Here is a 19,294-nt window from a genome sequence, read left to right on the forward strand (position 1 = left end):
GAGCAAGTTAGGGTTAATTCAAGTTTATTTATTTATTTATATAGAATGGAAGTTGGAAGAAGAGGTTGTGGTAGAGCTATTCAAAGAGTAGTAGATGAAGGATTAAGAGAAGAGATTAGGATCCTAAATGCCCGTTTGGCAGCAGTAGAAGCAGGAAGGAGAAGGGATCCGGAATGGGGGGATGACAGTGATGAAGAAGCTGTAGTTACGACAGATGGATCAGATGAGGAAGGACCTGAAATCAGATTGTTAAGGTCAGTTTTATTGGCTAGTAGTAAGCCAAAGCCTGAGATTTCAAACTATGATGGTAGTTTGTCCACAGAAGTGCTGTTGGACTGGATCAGTGAGTTAGACAAATACTTTGAATGTGAGGAGATTAGCAAAGATAGAAAAGTTAAATTCACTGCCACCAAGTTGAAATGACATGCAACCTTATGGTGGGACAGTGTTCAAGCAGAGAGGAGAAGATTAAATAAGCTACCCATTAAGAAGTGGACTAGAATGGTCGCCAAAATAAAGGGTAAGTTTTTGCCCAAAGATTACCAGATTGCTCTATATCGACAGGTGCAGAATTTGAAACAGAGAGGAATGACTATGAAAGAATATACTGAAGAATTTTATCGGGTGAATCTGAGAGCAGGTTACGTTGAAGACACCCCAGAAAAAACAGCAAGGTTTGTGAATGGCCTAAGGCTGGAGATATTGGATGAGATAAGTATTCTTTCTCCAAAAACCATAGAGGAAGGGGATGAATGGAAAACAACTTTCAATGCGTTTACACGCAACTAGGGGCTAACAACCGATAACATCCTTCTTGGACCAATGAAGGTCTATATGAATCGCTGGTGATGCCATTTGGGTTGAGTAATGCCCCTAGCACTTTCATGCGCCTAATGAACAAGATGTTGAAGGAGTTCATTGGAAAATTCGTGATTGTATATCTTGACAATATAATTGAGTTAACAAAATTTTTATAAATTAAATAAACTATAATTAAATTATTCTAGAGTCTGGGACATTAATCTAGAATGTTTGAGGGCACAACAGTTCTTTACACGTATATTTTCATTATCGTCCTAATCTCCTTATGTTTTAAAACAAAATTCTTTTGGACCACTCCCCTGATGCAGTGACATCCCAACCGTGATGTCATTTGATGTTGTACACTTTCTCATCAATCCGTCTGCCAATGTCCTCTAGCTAATTCTGAGGAAATATATTTTAATGGATGAAAAAATTAAAAATACTTAAGCATTGATTATGGTTTCAACATGGAAGAGCGTTGACATAATGATAATTAATTATGAGGGCATTTGCTCATTATAATTTTTTTTTTAGATTTTTTATATAATTTTTTAATAAACTTTATAAATTGTTTTAAAAAATTTACAAACTAATTGAAGTCAAATGAGTTTGATTAACAATTAATTGCAATTATATATATATATATATATATATATATATATATATATATATATATATATATATATATATATATATATATATATATATATCTATTAGTAAGAAAAAACGATGGTTTCTGTTAGATAGCAAAAAAAACCAGTACATATTGTATGTGTGTCTATCATTGCAACTTGCATATAAGAGAGATAGTGAGCAGAAAAAACAACCAGATGTGGTCATTTGACCCAGTCATAATAAGTGCAAACAGTGAGGGCCCCTCTGGGCACTTCCAAAAAATAGCAAAAAGGTGTCAATCAATAAGACTTGTACATATACCGAGTCTAATATGGAGAAGTAAATCAGTAAACATTCAAAATAGCAGTAGCAACCAAAAAAGAAAGTCCTTGTTCTAAGAAAACTAGAAAAAAATGATAAAGTTTAAATAGGTGCTGTCATGGATCCAACATGTGTGCATTGTCCTCCTCCTGTATATTGCAGAAAACAGATCTGCCCTATCCATGGATGCCTCTCTTTTTCATATGATTTTTGTAAGTCAATCTTCATGACTATTGATTTGGTTGTAGTCCATGTGAATTCAAGCTCCACACCCACATCTCCTATCCTGTGCTGCACCATCAAAGAAACATGCAGGGAAAGATATATTTGGTGCGACTTTATGTTGTAAAGTAGTCCCCTGAGCAAAAGCAGTAGTCAATAATGGCCCCACCCAAGAAATGATGTTGTTGATAATCTTGCTCACATTTAAATCATGACCTTCGAAAATGATGGAGTTCCCGACTCTCCATAATTCCCAAAAGATAACAATTGGAACAACCCTTAAATCTCGTGATCTCCTTCTCCACCATATTAAACAAGCTTCTATCATGGCCTGTACGTCATATTTGAAAGAAAAGATATCCATGATCCTATTCCATACCTGAATTGCCCAAGGGCAGTGTAGAAACATGTGTGCATTGTCCTCCTCTTGTATATTGCAGAAAACACATCTGCCCGATCCATGGTTGTAGCTTTGGTTGTAGTCCATGTGAATCCAAGCTCCACACCCACATCTCCTATCCTATGTTGCACCATTAAAGAAGCCTACAGGGAAAGATATATTTGGTGCGGCTTTATGTTGTAAAGTAGTCACTTGAGGAAAAGTAGTAGTCAATAATGGTCCCACCCAAGAAATGATGTTGTTGATAATATTGCTCACATTTAAATCATGACCTTTGAAAATGATGGAGTTCCCAGCTCTCCATAATTCCCAAAAGATAACAATTGGAACAACCCTTAAATCTCGTGATCTCCTGCTCCACCATATTAAACAAGCTTCTATCATGGCCTGTACATCATATTTGAAAGAAAAGATATCCAGGATCGTATTCCATACCTGAATTTCCCAAGGGCAGTGTAGAAACATGTATGCATTGTCCTCTTGTATATTGCAGAAAACACATCTGCCCAATCCATGGATGCCTCTCTTTTTCAAATTTTCCCAAGTTAGATTTTTGTTTCTCCAAGTCAACCAGGTGAATAGGATCATTTTATATGGTACATGTGCTCTCCAGAATGTAGCAAACCATGATGTGTTCTGTATATTGTGTGTGGTGCAACAAATGTAAGAATATGTATTAGGAACATAAATAACACCTTTATGTATCTTCCCATCCCACCCAACTTGGCCCCCCTCTGTAGAATTTCCTGTAGATTCACAAGATCATGCAATTTACTAAAGCACATGACAAAAATATACTTCTACTTTCAACCAACGGAAGCCAATAGATCGACAAAAACAATATGAACAAGAAGAAGATAAATCAATGGCACATCATAACACAATAAGTATCCGGGGAAAGCCTTAGTTGAAAACCCTCTACTATCTGTATTGCATTAAATCAGAAATCCAAGATGATAATACAATGCTTGCTCTCACAATAACAATCCCAACACTCAGTATGATCAATCTCCCTACTCACAAGTAAGCTCAATCCAATCTCTATCCTCTTCTACTGCTCTCCAAACCCCTGATTCCTTGCGCCCTTGGTCATAGAATTTGGATGAATACACTATGATCTACTCAACCTTGAGCTTAACCTGCACAAGTATTTCCTATCCTCCGCCTGATGACTTCCTTTGGCCAATACTTAGCCAAATTTCCAAGCCTCCAAGCTTCTAATTCTTTGCACAATTCCTGAGAGAATTAGCCTATATTTAAAGGGAAATTCCTCATCCATCACCACGCAATCCAAAATTAGGTCCTTCTCTAATTTCATGCATGATATTTACAACTTAGTAAATCATACAACTGATAGTACGCTATGATTGCACTCTAGTCTCAACCGAGTCTTTCTCTGAACTAACATGCATGAGTTTCTGATGAGGGAATTTTCAGATAACTAGAGTAACGCTTGTGGATGCACCAGCGCATCAACTGACTGCTAATCCTCTATTAGTTCCACAAATAGTTAGAACTAATTTAACTGACCATAACTCCGCAAATTGAGTTATCTAATTACAACTCATAAATAAACTCATCTTGGCCCCCTAAAACTTAGGGATCACATTTACATGACTTCAGATAGACTCCTAACTTGAAATTCCTAAGTTAACTAAGTCAACTTAATTTAGTTAACTATTAAAAGTTGCTATGAGAAAAGAATGACAATTTTAATTCATAATTTAATTCAAGGACAAATTAAATTGGAATTTTTGGATTCTATTTTTAACATTTCTTGTTGTTATTTTCAACACCCTCTCTATTCTTGTATACACCAACACTACATAGCTCATTGGTTATGCCCTCCCAGCTTTCCACATTTGTGCCTATTAGCCCCATTTCCTCAACCTACATCCATATTGGAGTGATACCCTGTCATGTTTTAATGGTCTGGGCCAGGTAGAAAATACCCCTCCTGTTGAGGCTGTGGATCGGGGTGGCATTATAATGCTTTTCAATTTCAGATCCCAAAATTCAGTCCCTACCCAAAATGATTTCTTCCCCTGACCCAAAAGTCCAACAATGTCTTCTTATAAGCCAACACTTTACTTTGTTGAAGCTAATCCATATGGTAGATCCCTGTTTTCTCCCAATGAGCCCATCTCGCATCCACTGTCCAGCCTGAATCCCCCTTAGATATTTTGATCTAATGATGTCAACCCATAAACAATTCCCAAATATTGTGCACCAAAGGGATTTGACCAACAAAGCCCAACCGAAAAATTTAATGTTTAGTAATCCCCATCCACCCAGCTTCTTAGGAATAGTGATATTATCCAATTTGGTGAGATGATATTTAAAAGTTTTCCCTGAGCCAGCCCATATAAATCGAGCCATAATAGCATTTATCTTCTGGATTATATTTGCAGGGAGGCAATATAAATGTGCCCAATATACCACCAGCTACTGTAGAACTAATTGTGTGAGAGTGACTCTACCACCTAGTGTTAATAATCGGTGTTCCCATCCCAAAATTTTCTTCTGGAACCTGTCAACAACCCACCACCAGTCATTTACCTTATAATTATTAGGCTTGATGTTGTATCCCAGGTATTTTAGACCATTACTAATGTGCACTGCCTCAACACCAAACAGGTTTTTAATGTATTCAATATCCTCCATCTTTCCTACCTCGAATAATAGAATGGATTTCCCTTTGTTGATCACTAGTCCAGAGGTGTTGCCGAATATGTAGAAAATGTTGTATAAGGTATCCCAATACCTTCTCAATATCATTTTGAATACCAAAATGTTGTCCACAAAGAAACTATGAGTGACTTTGATATCTCGGCCAACTGCCAAGCCACAAAAACCATCCTCCAAGCATGCATGTCTGATTTTGTGGCTGAGTCCATCCATAATAAGAATGAATAGTAAGGGAGACAGTGAACATCCCTGTCAGAGACCCCTTCCTGCTCCAAAAAAATTGGTGGGGTATCCATTGATGATTACAACATAGTTGACAGAGGTGACACACACCATAATCCACTCAATATTTCTATTCTCCAATCCAATCTTATGAAGTATAATGCACAGGAATGCCCAATCTACACTATCATATGATTTTTGTAAGTCAATCTTCATGAATATTGCTTCCATTTTCCTTGTGTGGATTGAGTGCATGCATTCTTGTGTCGTGGCCACTGCATCATGAATTAATCTATCCTGCAAGAAACCAAATTGTTCCGGAGAGATATGTGTGGACATGGTGTGTTTGATCCTATTTGCGATGATCTTTGATATAATCTTGTATATCAAATTGTAGAGGGAGATGGGCCTATAATTAGCAAAAGAAGTCAGTTCATTGCTTTTTAGAATAAGGGCGATGAAAGTAGAGTTGATAGCCCCCAGGATGTGCCCCTGCCTTCTAGATTCTTCAACCATGCTAACTAGATCTGGCCCAATCATATCAAAGAAATGTATGAAAACTCAACCGTCCAACCATCAGGTCCTGGGCATTTATCTTTCATGAAGGACTTAAGTACAGAAAGTACCTCCTCAAGATTGACCAACCTATAAAATAAAGATAAATTTATAAATTTATAATATATCATTTTTTTTATGGTTATATTCATGAATGTGAAACTTTTGAATCTTGTATATAAATTTCAATTCACATAACATGTAATGGATTTATAAATTTGATAATTTTAAATTTGATTTACAAATTTTGAACCACTTTGTAATTATAAATAGATAGATACTACATTTTTAATTATATATATATATATATATATATATATATATATATATAAAAGATATGATTGAGGTAATGTTTATCTCACTAAATTTTATAATTTTTTTTATGCATTTTGTTTAACATTTTGACTTAGTCAAAATAAAATAAAATAAAATAAAAATAAAATAAAAAACACACAATTAATAATTATAATTATAATTAATAATTAAACTACCCTAGATACATATTAATCCTAGATCTGCCAAGCATCGAGATGGATCAAATCTCTTTTAGAGTGGAAAGAGATTTGATCCCTCTCATGCTTGGTAGATTTGGAGTTAAAATGGATCTAGGCTAGCTTTACTTAAACATATTAAAAAACACCTTATTTAGTTCGATTGTACTTTCAAATGTGACAGATGAAACTAATATGATACAAATTTTATTTATCAATTCATTAATTTAAAAAAAAAATTGAAAACTTTAAGAAAGAAAGAAAATTGTTTTAATGTCCACGAGGCTAAAAATAGCCTATGGGATAGATTGCTTCTTCATCTGGTTGATGTATTCGGCCCTTTTCTTGTGAAGCCTCATAATAAATGCTCCCAGCTTCTCGAAAAACCCCTCGCTAAATAAATTATCCCAAGAGCTAGTTGCCAGAATATCTGCATAACTTTCCCTGTTGTCTTTGAAGGCGTCACATTCTAAAATGAAATGCTTTTCTGTTTCCACTTTTCTAGAATAAAAAAAAAAATACATTCTCTTTCCTCCCACACTTCTTTTGGCTTTTTCCAATGCCCTGATTCACAACGAAGTTGTTGAGAATTAGTCCTTAACTGAGCAATAAGAATTTTGGCACTCCAAGAAATATTGGCCTCTATGTACGCTTTTTGTTGATGATTATGAGTGGGATTAAACACTCCAATATAATACTTTTTCTTTCTACCTAGCTCCTTATCCCAAGTACACTTGTGGAACTTATTCATAACAAAAGCTTTTATCTCTTTACTGTTTATGGGAGATGCGTTCAAGTAAATACCCCATTTACTAAACCATTTATTATTTTGCGGCATCCAAGTCTTTTTTCTTTTGCACAATATGTCATTAAAGACAACCTTAGACCATCTGCCCTCTTCCATGTGCTCAATTTTTTTAAATACCTTATGACTCGCACCATAACAATTGCTTCAATAGGAGAAACCCTTGTCACTAATAACTAAGTGTATGGTTACTAACAAATCTACTTTATTCAACTTTTAAACACATGGAGTAGCCATTTTTTTTTTGCCTTTTTGAATTTTAAACTATATACAAGTCATACATTGTCACAAGTCTTAAATATGTTGTTAGTGTTGGGAAACACTCATATGCATCAATTTATAATAAACATCAACACACTTATCTCATAATATATCTTACATTATTAAGATTAAAAAAATTATATAAAATTACTAGATTATAATTTTATTTTAAATTATTATATATATATATATATATATATATATATTTTAAACAAAATGGTTAATTTTTTTCCTATAAATTTCAATTTGGTTTCAAGGCTAGAACCTTTTACATCTACAACATGATCTCCATCTACTAAGATCAAAAGAGTCCAAAAAAGTCTTGCTTTCTTCCTACATTGTCTACATATTGCACTTCTAAGTTAACATTGCATATAAATCCTCCAAAAAACTCCTAAAGTTACTATATACTTGCAATATATGAATTAACACAAGAAACAAACTAGACTGCATAGTTTAAACTATATTCATGGTTTAACTCTTTCTTTTCCTTGTCATGTTGCCTAGGCTGTGAAGGAGCAGATTCTTGGACTCCCTTTGCAACCTCATCATCCCCCTGCGGCAGCTCTGCAATCACGACCTGAGGTGCCTCCAAATCGACGATCCTACCCTCTTCCTCTCCTACTTCAAATGATTCCAGTTTGATCAAACAGAGCTCCAAAATTTCATTTTTCTTTGTAGCATGTCTACCTTAGTCTACAACAGGCCAATTTTATGATTTAAGAGCACTAATTGCACTTGAACCTCGATGGCTCCCATTCCCCATACCTGGTTAACAAAGTCAATATGTATTCCATTGTCACCGTGAGGTAGTCTAGGTGCCATATGGAATATTCCTTCTCAAAGGTAGATGACCTTTCCACTTCGATTCCAATGCCATAGACCTCCTTTCCTGCATAAACGTTTATGAACCAAACTTGAACTGTTGTTGAAATGATGATGATCGACCATTCTTATAAAAAAAAATGTTTGCCCCCACCAATTCATCAATTTTATCGCCATCTTCAATGCAATTAACTACCTTTTATAGTCTTAGACCGATACATTCAATTTGAGGTTTAAATTCATTGCAAATTTCTCCCACCTCCATTAGTTGAATTTTGTACCTCGAGCATGCTTGCGTCTCCTCAGAATTAGGTGTAACATTCCTTTGCATACTCCCACATTTTTTGAAGATTTGAACTGGTGTCCATTTTCCCTTGGCCTTGCATGAGAGCACGTGGGTTAGCAAGGTGGATGCATGGACTCAAATCCCGTCAAAATGCAATTGCCATCGAAATGTTGAGGAAAGGGATTGGGGATTCGAAATACATGAATGTGGCTGAACATGAGGCCATAAGACCGACACCCAAATAATTCCACCTTTATTTCTACTTAAAATATTCAAAGCACCAACACTCTGATTTATGCTTGGGATTTTCATGGTAATGGTTTATACACACCACTTATATAATCTTGAGCCAAGATCCCTTGTTCTAAGTTAGCTCCCTATGTTTGCTAGTGCATCCTCTTTTGAGTTGAGGTGCTGGTTGTTGGAATTGAGATCACTACTGAGAGGGGATGGGGTTAAATCAATAGTAAAGGCACTTACAATTTTTTCTCCAAATGATTATTCTTTAATCATGTATAAAATGAAATACAAAAACATAAATTAGAGCATCAAATATAAACATGTAACCATGAAATTAATCAACATAATAGACACAAATATTTCTGGTTGAAAACCCTCTCTAGGGAAAAAAACCACCCGCTGCAATTGCCTGCTAAAATATTCTATTATGTAAAGCAATTTATTTACATAAAGATTTAGTTGGCTACTATCAAATGGAGACTCTTTCTCATGCAAATCTACGAACTACCATCTGTTGAAGGCCACCATGAACAACAATCGTCGACCAGATAATCCTAAACTAACAATCAACTCTTTAGACTCCTATTTGCAGGAAGCCACCATGACCAACGAGCTTTGACCAATTTCTTCCGAACTGTCCAACCACCATTGGATTGAGAAAACTACTCAGTTATATTGATTTCATCGGAGTCCTCTAACTCCTCTCCTTTATGTGGTTCTCGTTTCATACATTTTAATACTGGAACCAATAATTTCTCAACATGAGCACTACAACAACGTATCATCAAAGCACACAATCAAAAACTAAATCTGCATCACAGTCTCATCAACACTGCATAAGATAATTTGTAGAGTACTTCAGCAAAAGCCCCTCTGCAATAATAAATCTGCTCACAAATAACTGCTGCACACAATGAGCAAACTAGTGAATACACAAGCTACTACCAAACACCCGGAAGATATACAATCAATCTCTACTTCATCTCCTCACTCTCTGCTCAAAATGTTGGTTGAAACATGATTCAACTAACTGCTACAACACCTGCAAACTGCTTCAGAAAATATGCATCAAACATTCCTCACACGGCTTGCACACAATCCTCTAATCTCTCACACACTCAACACATCAAGAGAATCAACCATACTATCATTGAGATTCCTCAGATATATGGATGAACTGAGGTGTTCAACTCAATAATTACTAAGAACTATTGAGCTCCACAAACTCTGTTCATATGCTTGATTTGATTCAGATTCATCTCATTGACTTGATCAAGCCACTCACTCCACTTCATAAAAGATATTTTCAATGTTAATCACTTTCTAGAATCTCCTTGACCTTTACATGAAAAATTTCGAACAAGACAAGCTAGAAAAAACCATAAATTAATTTGAGATGCGCGAGGAATGTGGAGAAAAACACTTCTAGGATGTATACACGACTCTTGCGAAGGAAATCTGCATATATTCTTGGGTATACACGACTCTTGCGAAGGAAATCTGCATATATTCTTGGGTATATCCCTTGAAACTCAATTTTTACATTTGTTTAAGCCACCACTTGGAGATGATCTCTGGGAGTAAGCTAGGGACATCATGACACACCTTGACACATACTTTGACACCATGAAAACATGCATAAAGCTCAGAAAAGGACATCAAAGAGACCAACATCTCCAACTCCTCAAGCATCAATAACAACTTGTCCAAACAACTCTAGCACCTATAGAAACATCTCTACTACCTGTAACAACATCTCCAACACTTGCAAAAACAACATCAAATCATCCAACTGCCTCCAACACCGGTAGAGGCACCTCCAACACATATAGCTACTTCTCCAATGCTTCCAACACATGTAGAAGCATATGAAACACTTGTAGCAACAATCCAACCACCTGCAACATCAACATATTCAACATATGATAAGCCATCATACCATGCCTTGCAACCATCTCTACTCAGCCCCAAATCACCTCCACTAAGTCATGCCACAACCAAGTTGACATCAATGCCAACCAACAAATCAACCAACTGAACATTGCAACAACCAAACAATCATCACACATCATCATCGGATTGACATAAGAATATGAGAAGTAGCACCATGACCTTGTTGACATCAATGGCAACACTGCAATTCCAACAAGCTCCCCCTTTGGCATTTATGTCAACCTCAATCCAACATCTGAGGTTGATCTCCATACACTCTCCAAAACTAAAGATGCAACTCTGAATCTGATCTCTATCCATCCAAATTCTCTCCGCCTTTGACATCAATGGCAAAGGGCCATACCAACATTGAATGAAATTCTAATAATGTGTCGGATGAGAGAAGTGATCCCCATGTCATACTTAACTCCATGCATATGTAAACCAAGAAGTATCTCCTGCAAGATAAGCATGTGAAACAAGAAACTTTGCTGCTAGAAAATCTCTAGCCAATGCCATGCAATCTCTGAAAAATGAACATTCTCCCCCTAAGCATGTAATGAAGTTGTAATCACACCCTCTTTGCTATTGAAGCAACACATCCTCTTCACTGCAATACGCCTCCTTGCCAAGTGCAAGAGACTACTCCTCATGAACCATGATTCCAACTAACTTAGGACAAGATATACAATGAATTACAATACATATACAATGCTTCATGGAGAAAATACATGGCTTTGAAAAATACATAGGACTGACATATGAATCCTCTATAAACTCTCTTATCAACAATCAAGACTTCTATGGACCGAAGTTTACATCATGCACCTAATGTATTGGGGCTACATCAATGATATACAAAATGATACACGAATAGGAATTCCATTGACACACACATAGCTAATGATAAGACATACTAGACACCATGGGTCTCTCTATGAGCAATGTTCCAACAAGATAAAACAACAAAGGTACATGGATTTTAAATCTACACATAAGTGTGCTCTCATGTATGCATGCCCAATACAATAATATAACATGAGTACATGGCATCAATGAGAAATGATATACTCTCTCAATGTGTAGCAACAACAAGAGAAGAAATAGCCAAACCATATGCTAGTGCATGGCCACTTAACACCTTAGCCATCATTATCCCAAAAATGAAGATTCTGTAGCAAAATCATGATAACCACTAGCAACCACCACCATGCTCCACATGTGCATCAACAAAAAAATCAACTGATAGCAACAACATAACAATATGTCATAGAGCAACAAAATATACATATCCTCATCATCATGAGGCTCATCAACCATCAACATAATATATCATTTCCTCAATATCAAGCCATCGACACATTCTCTCTCCCCATGAGAGAAAAAAAAAGCAACAACATCCATCCTGCCAAAACATCATGAGCAACAACATTACCTCCATATATAATCAACAATATAAATCAACATGATTGAAACATATGAATATCCAACACATCATAAGCAACATCATACTCTTTCTCCATGCAAAAGCAACATATGATTCAACCATCTAATACATATTAGCAACATAAACTCATCATCTCCTCAACATAGGCGGATAACATATCATTAATAAGGCACAAGCAAAAAATCATCACTATAAATCGACAACAACAACATAAGATCCAACAATAAAGTATTGTGAGCAACGCATAATTCATCCTCTCCATAAATGCACAATATATCATCATCAGCATGCATCAAAACATCATGAACAATAAGAACCATCCACCTGATGTCTCATCCATCCAAAAATATATAAGCAATGACATGATACATCTATAATAGAAAACATAAGCGATTGTATTCCAACACATCAACTATTCTAAACTGAAGCAACATAAAAAAACTAACTCAAATGAATCCCAAGCATATGCATTGCATGCTCCTATATACGAAAACAATGCCAACCATCTACGACTCTATTAGGAAGAAACAATACTCCGCTTGGCATTGCAATGCAGATGCCATACCTCCAAGAACATCATAAACACCTCAACATGCAGTTGCTCCAAAAATCATTAGTAATAGATGTACATGGACGATCCAACTAAAACCAGACTTGGAATATAAATAGATCAAAAATGAAAATGCACTTCAAACCTCATGAAATCCCCCTGAACACATGCATCTCTAAAAATGCATATTTGTCTTCATTCACACTTTCTGATATGGATGCACATCCAAGAATCTACATGCAACTTATGATGCAACCATATGCTCCCCCCTGAGACCATGCAAGCCTCAATTTTGATGGGAGTTCCCTGTTTCTCTTTTCTCCCCCAAACTTTTATCTGCTGATCCTTCCTCTTCTTATGTGATTGGCTTTGCATATTATTCTCTTTTTGATTGGATCTCCTGTAACATATGGACAACTTGAAATCCTTGGCCTTATGGCCAATATTGTCACAAAAAAAACATCTTATGTGACCAAGGAACTTAGGAATAGCTTGATATCTTTTGTTGATTTGATTTTTATTCCTTACATGTGCCCTGTAGTCAATAGCCTTATGGCCAAAATAATTGCATGAGAAACAATAACCATAAAATGTACTATTATACTTGGCAGATGGAGATATTCTTCGCATGCATGCTTGCAGTTGCTTCTCCTTTGGTTTCTCCTTTTGATGAGAGGGTTTGATCTTTTCATTATTGCAAATTACTACTATATGTCCACGTATTCCACAATTATAACATCTTCCAATTCTATTCTTCTTCTTTGGCCTTCTATGCTTGTTCTTCTGCTTTTTGCATGGCTGTTGATTTACCTTTTCCTCACTGCTACTAGCTTCTCCAACAATTTCTGATTTGCTTGTAGATGCTTGAGCACTAGTTTTGAACCTCTCTAATTCTTCTCTTGCAAATTTTGCTTCAGCTTTCAATTTTTGATACTCATCCTCCAACTCATTGTATTTCTTCCTCATTCCAATTTCAATCTTCATTCCATCTTCCAGCGAAGTTTTCAAATCTGAAATTTATTCTTTGTATACACACTCCTTTTCATCAAACATTTGTAGCAACATCTTTTGATATTTATTTTCACCCATGAGCCTTTGAATCTTTGATTCTAGTGCCATTATCTTGGGTTGCTCGTCATCTTTGATACTGATCTCTTCTTATTGTTGTTGGGTGTGGAGCTTGATTATCTTCCTGATTGCTCATAGGTTTTTTTTAGTCGTGTTGGATACCTATTCCTAACGGGGCACCAACGACACCCGTTTAATCTCTGTCGGGGGTCCATGGGGGGTGGCGATGAATTTTATGAACCCCCCCGCCCCCCCGGCGAGGGTTTGGGGGTAGCACCCTCGAAGCTAAAAATAAAGGAAAATTTGCCTTGTAAAATATTGTAATTTCATAATCAATCCGGTCCGTTCATTATGCGATGATCTGACGGTAGAAGTTATGTTAATTTAGGGTTTTTTTTTCCTTAGAAGGCAACCCTCGGTTTATATGAGGGAATTGTATTGCGACTGCGTATGATTATTTTGAGCAAGAGAGAGCGAGAGAGGAGGTTGTGTGAGATTAAAGAGGAAATTACAATAGATATGCTATAGGTTGTATCTCTTCATTTTATTGGATAGTATAAAAAAGGATTGGCTGTTTCTCCGTGGACGTAGCCCAAATTGGGTGAACCGATGATCATGTGATCAAATTTTAGCTCAAAAATGAAAATGTCTAGAAAGTCTTGAAACTGACGTCAAATCGAAGTGCTCTTCATTCTGAATCCAACGACGTTCATTTCACTTCAATCCGAAACCATATGCTCAAGTTATCGTGTGCTAACTGTTTGGCCTGACAACTAAAATTTTAGCAGGTTTGTTCATTGGGTGATCTTACAGTTGACTCAATAGATTGACTATGCACCCTCGGGCCAATGACAAATTGACAAGTGGCCTCATTTGATTGGTGCATGTTGGTGAAATCTGATTGGTTGATGTCTTTTTTTGGTGTACCAATGATTAGGTGCCACGTGGCACCCTGGGAGAACAATTTTTTTTTATGGTCGGGCTAGCCTCAACCAGGTTTGAATCGGTGACCTCATGACAAACATTGCAGTGCTCTACCATTGCGATGTTGGTGGTTCTTGTTAACCATAGTGGCGAATTTCTATTTAAACTTTCTAAAATTCAAGTTTGGGGGTTGGGGCCGGGGCTAAGCCCTTGGCCCCTTGTCACTACGCGCCCACAGGACCGGAAATGAAGGAAATGACGCTAATGTGGAGGGGATGTCAGTATGGCCTGACCCCAAGGCGTATGAAGAGCTACAGAACCATGGACGAGCGGGAAAGGTGCCAAGTGACATGTACAAAAAATTGGGGGCCAGCGCCGGGTTCTATAAACTGTTAGAACCGCAGCCCGACGGTTGGGGGGCTAAGCCGACAGGGGTAAGCAGTTAGCCCCAACCCCCAACTGCATGGCCCCATGTGGCCATATTTTTTCCACCATAAGGGTCATTAGACAATTTAATTGTCTAACAAATTGCACCAGTGGAGGGTGGATTTGTCGCCTCTTTAGTGAAAAATAAGGTGGATTTGTAGGACAATTAGACTGTTGGTCCGATTTGTAGGACAATTAACAGTAAAAGTCATGGAGAGCTTGGAGAGCCATATCTTTTGGAGTTTTCAGTTTTTTGGAGCTCAAGAAGAGTCTACGTAAGTGTTTTTGGATATTCTGGATCCAATGGTGACCTCTAATTGTTGATTTGAGCACATCTACAGAGTCTTTTTACAGGTTGAAGACAAAGGGTGTATGGATCAATCCGGTTTTTGAAATGGTTCTGGAAGGTGTTTGAGCACAAAGAATGCCTTGTAAGGGTTTTCTCACATTCAGAGGTCTACTACAACAGCTGTTACTTCAAGGGTTCAGCTCAGGTTTACTTTTCTCATTATGTCATGTTGAAGGAAGTTTTGTTTATGCTTTTCAATGTGGAATTGAAGTGTTCATTTTTGGGTGCAGGAATTACACTTAAGAAAACTCCTCAACACTTACTTTGTCAACCCGGGGGATTCGTAAACTTAGAGACGAAGCACAGGCAATGCCAGAGATGGTATGAATCTTCCTAATATAAATCCCTACATTCTTTAAAGGAAAGATTGCAGAATCAAATTAAAAAGAAAAAATGGCAACTTGAACCATCAAAATAATCTAAGACTGGAACAAGGAAGAATGCATTTGCAAGAGGGAATTAAAGATAAAGGGAAACCACTCTAGCTAATTATTGTTTAACTATTGAGTGTGTGTTTTTCTTTAGTAGAGACACTTAGCAGTCTCATCAGATGGGTCCTTAAACCTGCTCCTTTAGAGATTTCCTTCTTGCACTAATCTGTCCTGTACTATCGCAGTCTGCGTACACTAGTGTAGGAACAGAGATTTATGCAGAAGGTATAAATAGTGTCTTTACTAAATTCTTTTTACTTCCTGCAAGGGCTTGAACTTTTCCAAGTTAAAAGCACTCAGATCCCGTGGCAAGAAACTAGTTCTTGCACCGGATCAAAGCTTCCTACATTTAGCATTTAATTCTTAAAATGAGTGCTTGATTATTGCAAGTGCTATTACACTGCTAAATCAAATTGCACACATAAAAAGTGAATGTTTTTTATCTTAACAGAGTGCAGGAATAAAGAAACAATCAATATATATTTATCCTGTCATAAGCATTTAATGAAAGAAAGAAGATTGCGGGAAGTAAACTAAGAAGGTGTTGTGGCCAGCAACAACCCCCTTCTTATTTAGTGTTATTACTAATACTAAATAAGTGGGGACCCTTAGTCAAAAATTTAAAAAATCAATTAGTGCTTGAATTTCCTTTTTTTCAATAAAATTTACCATCATAAACTTAGGAGAATACCCTTGAAAAATCTAAAAAAGCTTAAGTTTTATGATAAGGTAGGATAAAATCACTCCTTAAGAAATATCGCATTGCAAAAAGGATAATGGATACCTCCTTACAAACACAATTCTAAGGTTGCGAGATCGCAATGCGAAACTTCATCGCATCGCATGCATCAAATATCACTTATGCTGAAAAACCTCAAACTGCCAATATGCGATGGCGCATATCGCAAATCGCATTTCGCAGAAAACACATTAACAGATGATTGTCATATGCTACGCTCTAGCGATATTGCAATGTTGCGATATTGCGATCGAGCGATAAAGCGATATTACGATAAAGCGATAGAGCGATATTGCGATGTTGTGATCTGCGATATTGCGAAGCAAATCGCAAAATCACTTCATCGCAAATCTTTCGGGCTCATTGTTCAAAAAAGTATTTTCCATAAATCGAGACCTGGTTATGCACTTTAATGCTAATTAATGAGTTAGTTGCCAATCATTAATGAAATAGGGTTTCGTGCTTATCGAAGAGCCATTTCACGTAAGGTGGTATATTTTATATGTCTTCGGCATTTAAAGCTTTCCCGTCACCTTTTACTTATCATGATTCTCACCTTATTTGTAAACCGCAAGAACAAAAAACAGAGAATTATACAAAGCAGTGTTCGGGATACTATGGGAAAGAAAGGCAAAGCTCCGAGTTCTGAAGATCAAGAAATGCACCCTTGTATACAGACACCGCCTGTAACAGAGACGCTGGTATTATTACTTGGGAAGGCATGTATAGTCTACTTGAGGAAGAGAATCCCAAAATGATGGAGGTTACAACTACTGCAGGCTCACATAGGTCTTCTGAGGCGTCTATTGCAGAGCTAGCTTGCTCATTCTTACATCGGATAGCGGCGAGGCCCAAAATTCTTCCATACACGAACATGGTTAAATGGGTACTGGACAGCGTTGACATCACAAACAAACAATTTAAGACTCAGTGTCAGCAACTTATGGAATCATTATTTTTACAAAATTTAAGCTTTATATCCGCTAACAAAAAGCGCGCAAGAGGCAAAAAATCGCATCAGGGAAGTCCGGATCAAGAAACGGAGGTAGTTTCCGATGGGCAAAACCTCTTGAAAGGGAAAGACTCTAATTTCTCAAGTCACCTGTAAGCCAAAAAATTTGTAAGAAAGCAACGCTAGAGGTAAAAAAGTAAAACTTGAATGCTAAAACCAGTGGTATTTTTTCCTAAATATCTTCAAAATGGTATGTATTTATGCACAACAACTGCAAACAGACTGGAGACAGAAAGCTCAAGAAAACGCAGAATCGATCAAAAGATTAACTAAGTTGAATTGGGATTCTTACTGGGCACATTTGATAAAACCACACAACCAGTGCATGACTCTCAAATGTATCATCAATTCTGCCGAGAAGATGGCGCCAGCTCTTGCTGATGTTGTTTTCGCAGGACAGTTAAAGTCGGAAGTCGGCCAGCCGACTCTTCTCAAACAAATGCTGAACGCTTGTGATTTCAAGGAACAGATACAGAAATAGTTAGTTGTTAGTTTTAATTTTAGATTCAATGTTAGTATTAATTTTGCTTTATTTTTGCCTGAAATGAGGACGGTCATTTAAACCGTATCCTACATTTTTGTAATAAGTTATTTTTAGATTTAGTTAGTAGTATTTAAACCCTTCTCATGCATTTAGAGAAGGGTCTTGAAATTTGTCAAAAACTTGTCCTCAGAACATGCACTTTTGCACCCTCCGAGGAGGTTTTGATGAATGAATGGAACATGATTTATTGATATCTGCATTTAATATCTACTACTGATGTTGCACTTCTGTACTCTTAGTGGATGTTGGATTAAGAAGAGATAAATCATTATCGCTTGAAGCTCATGAGTAGAACTAGTTATAAATGGTACTTCTATCTCTTAACTCTTTCTGCCTTTGTGTTAAAGTGATATTTATATTCAGTTGTTTATATATTGATGCGTGAATGCTTGAGTTATCATTTGGCACTTCTGTACGGTGATAGCTATTTATTTATGCTTAATGTATGAGTAGCTTATTATGTGATATGTTTTTCACAACTGTTTCGTCTAACTTTTTATACGAAGTGGTTTATCTCTATTGAATTCTCTTCTTATAACAGTTGAATGATCTTTATTACCAATTGTTATTTGAAATCATTTTAGATCGCATAATGGAAAGATTACACCTCGGGTTAGTGTAGAATTAGTTATTTAAGTTTATTAGAATACAATTGCATGTTATTAGATTAGAGTTAAAGTAAAAGCATTTCACTTGGGAACTTTTAGAAAGGAAATATCAAATCTCAACACACACACACATAAATTGGGAAACTAGTCCCATATCCCCAGTTGGACCCACTATACCAAACGGAAAAAGAGCTGCTAACCAAGGTCTGGACAGAGTGGGTATCCCCCTTGTCGTAAACCCTGTTACACAGTAATTTGTCACCATCCCTGTTACTCCTCTTGTCGTACCTTGGAGGACTCATCCCGGGAGTTATAAGAAGTGACAAAGTCTAAAAACGCTTACATTATGTTCCCCTGAGTATGTACTCCATGTTCCCTGAAGACACCTTCTGCAGATTATCCCTGAAAAGTGCTCTTTTTCCATTGGCGCGAGTCCACAGTATCTTACCCGCGCCAATCATGGAGATCCTCAAAAGAGGGCGCGACCATTGGCGCTCTGTCTTAGAGCAACAGTCGTGCCAACCAAGTT

General features: G+C 36.8%; 1 pseudogene; it reads left to right on the forward strand.

Moving 5' to 3' along the window:
• The first annotated feature begins 501 nt into the window (after window positions 1–501).
• The window catches only part of LOC149177696 (glutamine--fructose-6-phosphate aminotransferase [isomerizing] 1-like), a 105,074-nt pseudogene continuing 86,281 nt past the window's right edge, over window positions 502–19,294 (forward strand).

Source organism: Pinus tabuliformis, chromosome 4_1 (genome assembly GCF_031772625.1).
Source record: "Pinus tabuliformis cultivar Carrire ecotype Pingquan chromosome 4_1, CPIR1, whole genome shotgun sequence".
In the NCBI taxonomy this organism is placed as follows: domain Eukaryota; kingdom Viridiplantae; phylum Streptophyta; class Pinopsida; order Pinales; family Pinaceae; genus Pinus; species Pinus tabuliformis.